The sequence below is a fragment of the Panicum hallii genome, unplaced genomic scaffold (assembly GCF_002211085.1).
Source record: "Panicum hallii strain FIL2 unplaced genomic scaffold, PHallii_v3.1 scaffold_23, whole genome shotgun sequence".
NCBI lineage: Eukaryota > Viridiplantae > Streptophyta > Magnoliopsida > Poales > Poaceae > Panicum > Panicum hallii.
In genome coordinates, this window is record NW_020356166.1 from 60385 (window position 1) to 75480 (window position 15096).

Sequence of the window (15096 nt, forward strand, 5' to 3'; positions counted from 1 at the left end):
AGCCCGCAATCCACGTTAGCTCAAAAGTAATTCCATTGAAGTCCTATTTTTAGCGTTTAGGCCCCTGACCTTTCCAGATATAGGACTCACCATCCAGCCATTGAGCTTTGGCGTGTTAGAACCTAGATCTAACCTTTAATTATGTTTAAGTCCCTAGTTTCTGTGCAGAACCCCCTGGAACTTCCTATTTTCTCACAGTTAAGTCCCTGGATCTTGTTTTAGCCCCAGTTTACATGCTTAGCTCCATTTTGAGTGGTTTTCGCGCCCACGTGACCGTTGTAATTCCTAGAATAACTTTAGCTCAGTTCGGTGTGCTGTTTTATTGTATTGTTGTACTGTTTCTTATCTTTTGTCATTGTTTGCATGTATGTGCCTGTGTGGACCATGTTTTGACATTACGATCGTGAGTAGACGTTGAGCCACCGGAGGAGTACCAGGAGCCACCTTCTTCAAACGCGTTGGAGCAGCAGCCAGGAGAGTTTGAGGAAGGCAAGTATAACCTGAACATCCTATCACTTTTAAATACAATTTCATACTGCATTTTAACACTGTGTGCCTCTAAGGATTTCCTAGCCACTTTTATCCTTTATATATAAATACCTTGGGTTGCATTTTGGTTAAGTTGTGCTAGGTGCTGCGCTCTCACACATTATGGTCCTTTTTAGTTAAATTTGATTAATGGTATATGCAACTTGATTCTGAGAGTGGCCCTCTATGCTGTGTGCTTGAGTGGCTCACGTCTCGTTAAAATATGTTTTTATAGAAACATGTTTTAGGGGGCCAGCACGGTGCTTAGTGCTTGGTTGGCCACTCTCCATAAGAACCGGTTCATAGAGCAACAACCTGGGACAACCGCGCAACCACAAGACTGGAATAGGACGGTCTTGGCTTACTAATTAGGTCATTTTGGTTTGGGAGTAACTTACCTGCGGGGCAAGAGGGGTGGTAAGCTTCTATGGCCCTCGTGCTACAAGGCTTGGTCTGTGCTATGTGCTTGTACCCCCTCGAGGCTTGCTCCATAGTTGCTGATCCAGAATCCTTAGTGGTTACACCTTACCAATGTGTCCTTTGGAACCGCCTCGTAGTGTACTGACTAGTCATCTCACCTAAGGGAGTGTGATGAACAACTAGCGTAGCTCACGACTTGTGGGTAAAGATGTGCAACCTCTCGAGAGTGTAAAACTGGTATACTAGCCGTGCTCACGGTCATGAGCGGCCTAGATCCTCCATCTGATTAGTGGGGTTTATCTTTGGTGGTTTGGCTTGGATTTCAGTAGACTCATGAGTAATTTTAATTAATTATTCAGTAACTTGGGTTATGGTAATTCATCCACTTGTAGTAAATAGCTTTAATAAAATTTACCCAGATTAAAACCTAATGCAGTTGAGTCAGCTAACCATAGAACCTCATAGTTTGTGTTATACTTGTTGCGTACATGTTGTGTACTCACACTTGCCTTCTCTACTCTTCTGTTCTCTTTGGGATGTCTTCGACTGCTGCTCAGCACCAGGCGATGTGGAGGACTACATCAGCGGACTCGACGATTTCTAGGCGTTTGTCTCCTAGCCGACGTCCCTGTGGCGCCCTGTTCTTCATGTATTCATTTTACGCTTCCGCACTCCTTGAACCAATTCTTGATTCGGTTGTAATAAAGAACTCATTTACAATTTATACGCTTTTATTTCGTTATATGTGTTGTGATATCTTGATGATTCTGTTGTATATATGCGTGACTTGATCCTGGCGCATATATGATTGCTCGGTTTATGCACTTGTAAATCGGGTGTGACATTGATACTTCTGCCACATAGAGTAACAAGAGCAACAATTGATGGAACAATATTGATGTATGTTTTAATACCTATCTTGCTTGTCTAGTATAGATGCTCACTTAGAATGGTTAATTGAACTAGAATCTGAAAGCTAAAATATGAAAATAAGGACATACTCTTTGTTGTATTTTAGCAAAAGAAACCTAGAGCCTTTCAACCTCTTATGGTCTAGTTATGGGCTAAGTATACCCAATTGATGGGTAAGCCTTGCTGAGTATTAGTACACTCAGTCTTGCTAGTAATGTGGTTTTCAGGTATGTCATTCGAGGACTCAGTTGCTAGTTTCCCTTGGCCCTGCACTTTACTGCCTGGCTGGTCCATGGAATGGGATCTGTCCCCGGCTGGCAATGACCCTTCAGAATGATGCCATGCTTTGGGCTAAGTATGGTGCCTGCTTTTGCGACATGTAGTCATGCTATTGTTTCCTTTCCGCTGCCATCTCTGAATAATGTCCATTAAAACTTGAAGTTTTCAAGCAATGCCTATATAAATTTGTTTTAGTTAGGTTTGTAGTACTCTATCAGAACCCGGTTTGTAATAACTACTTGTGCCTATGTTGTAAAAATGTGCTGGTGATTGTATCTCTGGACTCGCCTTCATGCGAGGTACGCTTGATCAATCCGGAATCTGGTGGTTTCATTGGGACGTTACCCGACAGACCATTGGGTTGTTCTGTTTGAAGTGCGTTGAGGTCATGTCGCTTGTATAGATGGTCTACACACTTGAGCCGAAATAATTCAAGCGATTCTGCCACACTACGCACAGCCGAGGGATGCCATCCTAGGGTCACCGGCCGTCGGCCGACTCCAGCAACTCCACAGAACCTCGAGGATGACTTCATCCTGGAGGGTGATGGCCAGGCTGTCTTCACCACTCCTTCAGCCAACCTGGCCACCGCCTTTGAGGTACTCAACATGCTACCCATCTCGCCTGAACTCGAAAGAGCTTGGACGCACCTTCATGTCGTAGCTGCCTAGGTCCAACGCCTAAGGAAAGACTACTCCTCTCTTCGGGCTCAATCAAGCAACTCTAGCCACTCGACACGGCACTACAAAGCAGACGAAGAGGTTGACCAGTCGGATCTTCGGGGCAAAATCAACAACAAACGAGATCTGTGCCGCGTCGCCAACAATCGTCACCGAGAACATGGGGAGGCAGAGCGCGAGCACCGAAGGAGGTACAACGAGGAATATGGTCCTCTCTGGGCCACCCGAGATGTGACATCCAGGTAATAAGGGATATAAACACTAAACTCTAGTGTGAAATGGGCATGTTTGATATGGGTAGTACAAAGGGCTACGGGTATATTGGTAATTTCTATGCAATATAGGCCTTTAAGTGCAAGATGGGTGGATTGGAAGGTAGCCTTGAAACCTAGGAGATATATAATATTAGGTGTTAAATTTATGTTATCATAAGGGAAATAAGCCCTTAAACAAGAGTAGGGGCCTATTTGTAAATAAACATAAGCCATAAGGTCTTTTATGCAAAATAACTGTAGAATAAGAGTAGCTTTCATGTTTACCTGAGGGCCTACTTGTAAAAGTACTAGTCATCATGACATTTCATGAATATTTGCAAATATATCAAAAATTTGATCAAAACCTTGTTTGGTAAGGACAGGGGTAATTTAAATTCTACCTTGCTCAAAATTCAACATGAAATGTTGTAAACTTTGAGTTTTTGAATTTGAGTCTTAAAGCAAGTTTGTAGAGCTTGAAAAACTCTACAACTTTTATTTTGGACTTTTACTCATTTGATCTTCAGATCAGTGAGAATTTTTTTAGTTTACTGAGAGACCCCTAAACTTTCTAAGTTTTCCAAACCAGTCCTTAGACTTTTCCCCTCTTCTCCTACCTCTGAACACCCTCTGCTCCTCTGCTTCCCGCTCTGCTGCCGGCGCAGCACCTCCCCCCTGGCCGCTGCCCTGCCCTCGCCGCCGTTCAGCTCCTGCCTGCCCTCTCCCCACACGTCACCCTACCTCTGGCCGCCGTAGCCCCTCCCCGCTGTCCTCTTCTGTGCGCGCCACGGCTGCCCCGAACGCCCGTCGGCAGCCACCTCATCGCCGCCGTGGAGAACCCCGGGCAAGCCCTGGAACTTCTGTCTTTCGCACGCACTAACACCGCAAGGGTCTATACATCCTTTTTCCCTAAATTCCTTGGCATTTCCCAAACGCCCAACCCACATCCCGCAGTCGCCTCTCCCTCTCAACTCCGGCCGCGCTCGGCATCGCCGTGGGCAGCCACCACCAAGCACTCCTCACCCCCATCGACCCCCATAGCAACTTCCCCGTGCCCTGCTGGTGCTCGCCAACCCCTCGGTGCTCCCTAATTTTGGTCGGAACTTGGTTACCGACGAAGCACCGCCGCCGCCTCGGCCTCGCCATGGGACCTCCTCTCCCGGCCTCCCCAAACCCCAATTGACCCCGGCTCGAGCTTTCTTACACCCCCAGGAAGCTTTTCGACCCTTCCACCGTCACCCAAGAGCACCGGAGCACCGTCCTCAACGTTACTCCCCCACCGCCGGCCGCAGGTCTTAGTCGCGCCACTGCCACAAGCTTCTCCACACGAATTCCTAGTGCCTCCAGGTGCGCAAGAGTTCACTGGTGCCCCCCTTCCCCTTGCCCCTCGCCGCCGGCGATCACCGACGACGGATCACACCGGTCAAGTGTCACGCTTTCTCTTTGACTGAAACCAGGGGCTTCGGGTTAGAAGGAGCTAAAGCTCGAGGGTCAATTTGGAAACCATTAGACTCCGGGGAATAGTACTGGTTAGGACCCCTTTGTAAATGTATCTATGATTTTATGTGACCTAGGCTGCTGGTTTGTAAATTCGATAAGAATTTGTAGGAAATTCCAAAAATTGCAAAACAAATTTTGTTAGAAACTAGATTTTAAACTCTACAACTTTTGTTAAATGAGTTTGGTTTGAAACTGAGTATTTTTAGTCTATTTTAAATCTAAGGTAAAGGAGTATAATATCCATAGCTCCTACATATTAACTTTGTTAATCATGATTTTTGATATACAATTTCTACAAATTATGTATGAAGTGATGTAGAATTTTCAAACCTAATTTTGTTTTGTAACTTAAATTCTTTTAATTTGGACAATTCAATTTGTTTTATAATAGAATTAGCTAAGCATATCCATTAAAGCTTAGTTAATTAGATCTCTTTGCCATAATCTATTAAGTATGCAATTAATCTATGTTTAATTTTTCAAAACTTTATAATTTTATTTATCCAAGGTTTAAATTCAAATTTGAATTTGAATCTAAACTTGAAATATTTTAATTCTTGTTTTCAATTAAATCAATGCTATAGTCATAAGTTGAATGTAAATGATGATTCAAAACTTGGATCCCTTTTTGTGCCACAAGTTCTTGAGTGTTAGCCTGTTGGATTGTAGCTTATCATGAAATAAAGTAAAAAGAGTATGCATTCCTTAATTTTATATCCTTGCATATCATGTAGACCCGACTACTCTTGCCGACGGTGACTACGAGCTGATCGCGGACCAAGCCGTGGAAATTCCTGCAGACCCCGAAGACACCGTCGAAGGTCTAACTGAAGCTCCGAACCAAAGTTCGGAAAACCTTGATACTACTGCCCCCAACCCTACACAAGAAGGCAAGCCCCGGACATAACCTATTATTTTATTTACACTGCCATCTATATCTATTTATATATTTCCATGCATTAAGTTCTTAGGAATTGCTTGAAACCTTAGTTGCATAATTCCAGGAACCGATATACTGAACACTAGAACTTGAGTTTGATTAGCTACTATGCTAATAGGACCGGTAGAAGTCGAGTGATTGCCTGTCACTCGCGAGCTTTATAGGAGTTGTATTGTTTACATTCCTGTTATCACTATAAGGATGACAGACGGGATTCGTGAGAGGTATCATGGTTGAGATGATACCCCGTCTGTGTTGTTGAACTTGCTAAGGCCGTAGTGTGTGGTAGAGGTGGTTAAGCGTTTGAAAGTACTAGCCACATGCCGCGAAATATGGTAAGCGGTAAGCCTAGTAACCAATCGGCCCGAGGAGTGGACATACCTCCCACCACTCGTATTTGCTTCTTCTGGTTACTTGGTTCGACGTGTAGGAATACGTGTTGCAAGGGCAACCAGGAGTACGGACATGTAGTCGCGCTATAGGCGTACGTCCTGCACTTTGGAAGTGCGTATGGTCCTGTAGTCGCTTGTGGTGGATCTGATCCACGAGTCGGAATGAAAGGCAAACGGTTGCTTCAAAACGACCCTTTGGTGTTCCAAGCATGTGAGTTAGGTTTATCCTTGCAAGGTTGAATTCGATTCAGAATCATCCGCTTCTCACGAAGATTGGGACTGCTTGATCCCTTTACCACATAGAGTAACAAGAGAAACTGTATGGTATCAAAGATGATGATTGGCTAATGATTCTACCATGCTTGATTAGTTATAGGTGCTTATCTAGAATGGATAATCACATAGAACTTGAAAACTAAAAGTTGAAATTAAGGACCTACTCTTTGTTGCTTTTCAGCTGAGAACCCTACCCAAAACCTGAAAAGCCTTCATGAGTCTAGTTACATGGCTGTGTATACCATGACCGGGTAAGCCTTACTGAGTATTAGAATACTCAGTCTTGCCTTGTAACTTTGTTCAAGTAATCCACCCGAGGACACAGCTCTACCTGTATCGTGGCCCTACCCTCTGCCTGATAGTTGGTGCGTGGAGTGGGACCCGTCCCCGGCCAACGCAGACCCCTTCGAGTGATGTCATGCAAGGGCGAGCATGACATCTGCACTGACCACGTGTACAATGCCGTACCTTAAACTCCACTGCATGACTTAAACTTATGGTTGTTTTGTAATAAATCCCCTTAATTGGGAAAGTTGATGTCACGTTTGGATACTCATGTAATATATCTGCCTGTGATGTAAAATGTAATGGCATTTGTATCTCTGGACTCGCCTTCGTGCAGGGTACCTTGTTTGATCCTTCATTCGGTGGTTTATCGGGACATTACCTGACAGACCAAAGGATTATACCGTATGAAGCACGTTGGAGCCCTCAAGAGTAGACTCGCGTACTTGAGCCGGTGTAATTCGGGTTGGTTCTACCACAGCTCATATTAGAGCTAACAAGTGTACACTGGAGATGTGAAGCGCCTTAAAAATACTTTCGGTATAAAATTTGACCAACAAAATATTTTGTAAAAGTACGTTGGATTCGTTAAGGTTGTGCTTAGTACGTAAAGCCCTAGGGTAATGTTTAAGGGAAATTAAAGGTGGCCATAGTATATATAACTCTAACTACCAGCATTATTTTCTGCTGAAACTTAAACTCATGCCCAACCCAACTTTACCTTTTGTAACGACATCTTCGATGGTGAGGTAAGAAGGTAAGGATCCTCAGCCAACTGAGGGAGCTTGGCCTTCCCGTCGGTGATGCGAACCGAATGCTGTTTCTCAAGCAGTGGCTTACTTGAGATGCTGCCAATATACCAACCTCGGTTGATTATATTGGGAGTATATGGTTCGGCGCAGGGTATGGCGATCGCTGTTCATACCCCCGCATTTTTGCGGTACCCCCTGTGAATACGTTATTATTGACGTATGTTAACGTTGTCTGTATGGCGGTAATGGTACAGATGTTGTTTCTATAGTGAACAGTAATGTTTGGGGATGCTTTCATGAAATGCTGGCATGAAAGGTTCATTGGATATATATATATTGTGATCTTTTGCAGGTATACTAACCACGATTAAGAGGTTAGGACAGGTAGGATTTATCGGCTAGTTATTAGGGAGAGACGTATGTATTATGCCACCAAAACTAATTGCGTAAGTCCGAAGATATTCGGTAGTTGTTTTTGGTTGAGAGAACGAATAGTACGTGCATGCATAATTTCTTGACAAACAAACGAATATAACATATGTTTAAAGTTTGGAATGGATGAGTAGTAGGTTGTTCATCTTTAATATGGGTTAATGGGGTTCTTGTGGTTGTGTTGGTCAAGAATCTTAAGTTTTCATCCGGGTTCTAGATCTTGCTGTTGTCAATATCAATCGTCTCGTTCCATTTACCTTGTGACTCCCTAGCAAGGTAAACATATCTCACCATTTGCATTCTTGTTGTAGATGGTAGCCCCTTCTAATGTCTTTTGGGATCCGGAAGGACATCTCCATACCAATGCCCTGCACTAGGAGGGTTTCCCTCGTTTACTGTGGGAATCCTTACAGTCATTCCACTATACAGAACCTCCCAAATAAGATGCTGTTGAGTATCTGGAAGAAGGAGTTCACAGAGCTCAAGTCAGGATGACCATTCCTTAGCATCCTTTTCGCTCGCAATGGCAGCCCATTGAAATCAACATGATGGGCTATCGAATAGTGGATACCATTGAAGGAGCGGCATTAGAAGCAATTTATCGTTTCTGTAATCAGCATCCGAAAGAAGTTGCGGGACAGCCCCTGAGAGTTATAGATTGGATGGTCCACCAGAAGAAGCGCTTCAAGGAATGATGCGGTTTATGAATGTACAGTACCACTATCAACTGCTCCTACGTCGTGAAATGGGTCAGGTGATCCATGTCGCACGAAGTCACTATAGAGAGGCCGATAGACAAAATACTCAAGTTGATCAGCTTCGAGCTTTAGTGACTCAGAAGGATGAGATTATCGCAGCACGGGATGAAACCATCCTTCACCGAGAAGATCAGATCAATGAGAGTGATCATATAATCACTCAGCGTAATACCATCATTGAGTTCCTTCAGGAACAAATCCATGATCTGATCCTTGCGGTTGATGATGCTCAGGCCCAACTTGAAGAATTGCAGCAGCCACCGATACCTCCCGTCGCACCTGCAGTACCTGAAGCTGAAGAAGAAGATCCAGAGGAGATTGAGGGAGTCTCAGAACTTGATTCTGAGCATGGGGACCCTGTTCTTAGTCCCCACCATTCTTCCTCTGGTAGTCAGTCTTCTGTAGGCAACTTCGACGATTTCTAGTTGCTAAATCGTCGATTTCTTTTTAGTTGTAACCTGTGAGGAGTGCAATACCTTAGATAGTATGTAGTTTGCTTAGACCTTGCGCCATTTGTTGTAACATAGATGGCCGGTGTATGAATTTTATGGTTGTGTAATGAGGGAAAACTATCAACATCCACATTGTAATATAAGCTTCATGTTTTATCTTCTTGATCCTTATCTTGATGTTCTGAAATGAGATGATTGAATGGAATATGTGCATTGTTTGTATGAATAATGTATCTTTTGAAATTGGGAGTAAGGTTATGTGATTAATAATGGACGTCTCCTTTGTTTCAGATGGTTGGAGCCACGCGTGGGACCCCGGAAGGCTTCCGGGCAGAACAAGCTAATGGTTCTCAACAACCGCCACCACCACCTCCCAATCTAGCCGAGGTGATGGCACGACAAACGGAACTTCTTAATCTGCTGGTACAAGCACAACAGAACCAACAGCGTCAACAGTTCCGAGGAGGTCGTGACGACCTTCCCCCTCCAGTGGCCAGCTATCAGGACTTCCTTAGCACTCAACCCCCATTCTTCAGTAAGGCTGAAGAACCTTTGGACGCTGATGCCTGGCTTCATATCATCGAATCAAAGTTCGCCCTCTTGACTATACCTTGTGCGGACTCAAGTAAGGCTTCTTTTGCGGCCCAGCAACTTCGCGGTGCTGCTCGTGTATGGTGGGATAATTTCTACGCCATGCAGCCCGCAGGACATGTCATCTCCTGGGATGAGTTCCGGACTGCCTTCAGGGCACATTATATTCCCGAAGGATTACTGGAACGGAAGTTGAACGAGTTCTTGGCACTTACCCAGGGTTCCAATAGAGTATTGCAGTATGCATAGACTTTTAATCATATGTGCCAATATGCAGGTTATCATGCAGATAGTGATGCCAAGAAACAAGACCGTTTTCATCGTGGCCTTAATACCAAGCTCAAGGAGCGTCTGAATCTGGTTAGGGCTGATAATTTCAGCGAGCTGGTTAATATGGCTTTTGCCCAGGAGGATTGTATCATGGCACATCGTGCTGAAAAGAAAAGAAAGACTCCTACTGGACCCTCGAGTGTTCCATCACTGAGGTATCGGGTTGTTCCTAACACCCAGATCAGAGCACCACAGAGGAATGCCCCGTTTGGTAGATTGGTTTTTAGGCCGCCCCAACAACAAGGAAGATATAGACCTCCTGTACCTCCATAGCAACAACATCAATTTGGCCCAAGGCCAAATGTGCAACAAGCTCAACAGAGAGGTAGTAATTATCGCTATTTCAATTGCGGGAGTGCAAACCATTTCATCAGGGACTGTCCGTGATTCAAGAAACCTAACCAAGGACAAAGTTCCAATCAGGGTAACCAGAACAAGGGTAAAAGGCCAATGATGCAAGTCTGGCAAGGACGAATTAATTTCACCACCCTTGCGGAACTCCCGGACGGAGCCCCTGTCATGTTGGGTACGTTCTCTATCCATCACCAGCCAGTTGTTACATTATTTGATTCTGGAGCAACTCATAGTTTTATTAGTAACAACTGTGGTACCCGAATTAGGCTTGATCCTTGTCCTACCCAAGGATTATATATGATTTCTACCCCTGGAGGAAAGATTACCTCTAATCAAATGTTAAAAGTGTGCCAATTCAATTAGGCAGCCAAGTGATTAAAACTGATTTGGTATTGCTAAACTTAGAGGGTATTGACGTTATACTCGGGACGAATTGGATGACTGAACATAGAGTATTGCTAGACATTTCTTCTCGAGTTATTGAAATGGATTCACCATATCATGGAGCCACTACCCTCTATCTACCCCAGCAGGAATATCTGCATCCTTGTACTTATGCTATCACGGACACTAAAGTAAGAGATATTCCTGTAGTTTGTGAGTTTCCTGATGTCTTTCCAGATGATTTACCTGGAATGCCACCTGACAGAGATATCGAGTTCATTATTGAACTTCAACCTGGTACCGCTCCTATTTCAAAGAGGCCATATCGTATGCCTCCAAATGAATTGGCCGAGCTTAAAATCCAACTTCAAGATCTTCTTGATAAAGGTTTCATACGTCCAAGTGCTTCGCCTTGGGGTTGTCCCGTTCTCTTCGTCAAGAAGAAGGACAATAGCCTAAGGCTATGTGTTGATTATCGTCCACTCAATGCGGTCACTATCAAAAATAAGTACCCACTTCCCCGCATTGATATTTTATTCGATCAACTAGCTGGAGCTAAGGTTTTCTCTAAAATCGACTTACGCTCTGGCTATTATCAGATCAAAATCAAGCCTTGTGACATTCCAAAAACGATTTTCTCGACCAGATATGGGTTATATGAATATCTGGTTATGTCATTTGGGCTTACTAACGCCCCGGCATATTTCATGTATCTCATGAATTCAGTCTTTATGCCGGAACTTGATAAATTCGTCGTGGTCTTCATCGACGATATTCTAATATACTCTAAGACTGACGAAGACCATGCCAATAATATACGTATTGTTCTTCAGTGATTACGTGATCATCGCCTTTACGCCAAATTCTCAAAATGTGAATTTTGGCTGGATAGTGTGAAATTTCTGGGACACACTATCTCTAGTGAAGGTATATCGGTTGATCCAACCAAAGTCCAGGAAGTTATGGATTGGAAGCCTCCAACTTCAGTCCATCAAAATCGAAGTTTCCTTGGATTGGCGGGATATTATCGCCGATTCATTCCAGATTTCTCCAAGATAGCTAAACCTATGACTGAGCTGCTTAAGAAGGAAGTTAACTATCGATGGGATGATAAGTGTGACGAAGCATTCCATACCTTGAGAAAGCTTCTAACAACCACGCCCGTGTTAGCTCAGCCAGATAATATCCAGCCTTTTGATGTCTACTGTGATGCTTCTGGGACTGGTCTTGGTTGCGTTTTAATGCAAAACGACTGAGTCATTGCTTATGCATCCAGAGCGCTCCAGAACCATGAGCAAAACTATCCTACTCATGACCTGGAATTGGCAGCAGTTGTTCACGCTCTTAAAATCTGGAGACATCATCTTATGGGTGCTAAGTGTAACATTTACACTGACCATAAGAGCCTCAAATATATCTTTACCCAAGCGGATTTAAATATGAGGCAAAGGCGATGGTTAGAACTAATCAAAGACTATGACCTTGTCCTGGTAAAGCCAATGTGGTTGCGGATGCACTTAGCCGCAAGGCACATTGTCACTGCTTATCTATAGCAGCTATCAGTGATACTCTCTGTAATCAGATGAGAAAACTCAATCTAGAAATCATTCCTCAAGGCAATCTAAATCTTTTATCCATCAAGAATACCCTTCGAGATAAAATCATCATGTCACAGCTACATAATGAGGGTATCAGAATTATCAAACTAAAACTATCTCAAGGAGAAGCTACATACAAGTGTTTTCGTACTGATTCTCAAGGAATCTTGTGGTTCAACAAACGCCTTGTTGTGCCAAAAGATCATCAACTTCGAAAACAAATCCTTGATGAAGCCCATCTATCCAAATTCTCTATTCTTCCCGGTAGCACCAAAATGTATCAAGATCTACGACAACATTTTTGGTGGACCAGAATGAAAAGAGAAATTGCCAAATATGTATCTGAGTGTGATACATGTCAGAGGGTCAAAGCTAGTCATCTTAAGGCATCTGGTACGCTTCAACCGTTACCCATTCCGTCATGGAAGTGGGAAGATATTAGTATGGATTTCATTGTTGGTCTTCCTAACACGTCTCAAAAACATGACTCCTTATGGGTAATCATCGATAGACTCACAAAAACGGCTCATTTTCTTTCCGTACATACTACTTACTCCTCTAAGAGATATGCCGAAGTCTATCTTGATCAAATAGTTTGGTTACACGGTGTTCCCAAGACCATCATCTCTTATTGAGGAGCACCATTCATTGCACGCTTCTGGGAGCAATTGCAGTCCGCTCTTGGAACCAAATTGATCCGAAGCTCTCCATATCATCCTCAGACAGATGGACAAACGGAGCGAGTTAACCAAATTCTTGAAGACATGCTCCGAGCTTGTATCATTCACTATGGTACGAGTTGGGACAAATGTCTTGCCTTGGCCGAATTCTCTTACAACAACAGTTATCAATCCAGTCTTCAAATGTCACCTTTTGAAGCATTATACGGTCGCAGATGTCGAACTCCTTTGAGTTGGTCTGAGACCGGTGAGCGCAAAATCTTCGGACCAGACCTAGTCGTCGAAGCCGAGGATAAAGTCAGAGTTATTCAAGCCAATCTTAAAACAGCCCAGTCTAGACAAAAGAGTTATGCGGATCAAAGAAGGAAACCTCTGCAGTTCCAAGTAGGAGATTTTGTATATCTCCGAGTATCTCCTACCAAAGGTGTTCAGCGTTTCGGCATAAAAGGAAAACTAACACCCCGATATGTCGGACCCTTTGAGATTCTTAAAGTTTGTGGCCCAGTGGCTTACAAACTTCACCTCCCATCTCATATGGCTGCTATTCATGATGTTTTCCATATCTCCCAACTTAAAAAGTGTATCAAGGTACCCACGGAGATTGTTGAAACCCAAGCTATTGAGATTGAACCCGATCTATCCCATATTGAACAACCCATCAAAATCTTGGATACCAAGGAAAGGGTCACCAGGAGGAAGAAGATCAAAATGTACAAGATCTTATGGGATCATCATACTGAAGAAGAAGAAACTTGGGAAACAGAATCCTATCTTCAACAGAATTTCCCAACTTTCCTTCGAACGAATTCCCCAAATCTGATCATTTAATTCTATTCGGCTTCCGAATCTCGGGTCGAGATTCTTTTTTTAGGGGGGAAGGCTGTGACATCCAGGTAATAAGGGATATATAAACTAAACTCTAGTGTGAAATGGGCATGTTTGATATGGGTAGTACAAAGGGCTAGGGGTATATTGGTAATTTCTATGCAATATAGGCCTTTAAGTGCAAGATGGGTGGATTGGAAGGTAGCCTTGAAACCTAGGAGATATATAATATTAGGTGTTAAATTTATGTTATCATAAGGGAAATAAGCCCTTAAACAAGAGTAGGGGCCTATTTGTAAATAAACATAAGCCATAGGGTCTTTTATGCAAAATAACTGTAGAATAAGAGTAGCTTTCATGTTTACCTGAGGGCCTACTTGTAAAAGTACTAGTAATCATGACATTTCATGAATATTTGCAAATATATCAAAAATTTGATCAAAACCTTGTTTGGTAAGGACAGGGGTAATTTAAATTCTACCTTGCTCAAAATTCAATATGAAATGTTGTAAACTTTGAGTTTTTGAATTTGAGTCTTAAAGCAAGTTTGTAGAGCTTGAAAAACTCTACAACTTTCATTTTGGACTTTTACTCATTTGATCTTTAGATCAGTGAGAATTTTTTTAGTTTACTGGGAGACCCCTGAACTTTCTAAGTTTTCCAAACCAGTCCTTAGACTTTTTCCCTCTTCTCCTACCTCTAAACACCCTCTGCTCCTCTGCTTCCCGCTCTGCCGCCGGTGCAGGACCTCCCCCCTGGCCGCTGCCCTGCCCTCGCCGCCGTTCCGCTCCTGCCTGCCCTCTCCCCACACGTCACCCTACCTCTGGCCGCCGTAGCCCCTCCCCGCTGTCCTCTTCTGTGCGCGCCACGGCTGCCCCGAATGCCCGTCGGCCGCCACCTCATCGCCACCGTGGAGAACCCCGGGCAAGCCCTGGAACTTCTGTCTTTCGCGCGCACTAACACAGCAAGGGTCTATACATCCTTTTTCCTTGAATTCCTTGGCATTTCCCAAATGCCCAACCCACATCCCGTAGTCGCCTCTCCCTCTCAACGCCGGCCGTGCTCGGCATCGCCGTGGGCAGCCACCACCAAGCACTCCTCGCCCCCATCGACCCCCATAGCAACTTCCCCGTGCCCTGCTGGTGCTCGCCAACCCCTCGGTGCTCCCCAATTTTGGTCGGAACTTGGTTACCGACGAAGCATCGCCGCCGCCTCGGCCTCGCCATGGGACCTCCTCTCCCGGCCTCCCCTAACCCCAATTGACCCTGGCTCGAGCTTTCTTACACCCCCAGGAAGCTTTTCGACCCTTCCACCGTCACCCAAGAGCACCGGAGCACCGTCCTCAACGTTACTCCCCCACCGCCGGCCGCCGGTCTTAGTCACGCCACTGCCACAAGCTTCCCCACACGAATTCCAAGTGCCTCCAGGTGCGCAAGAGTTCACTGGTGCCCCCCTTCCCCTTGCCCCTCGCCGC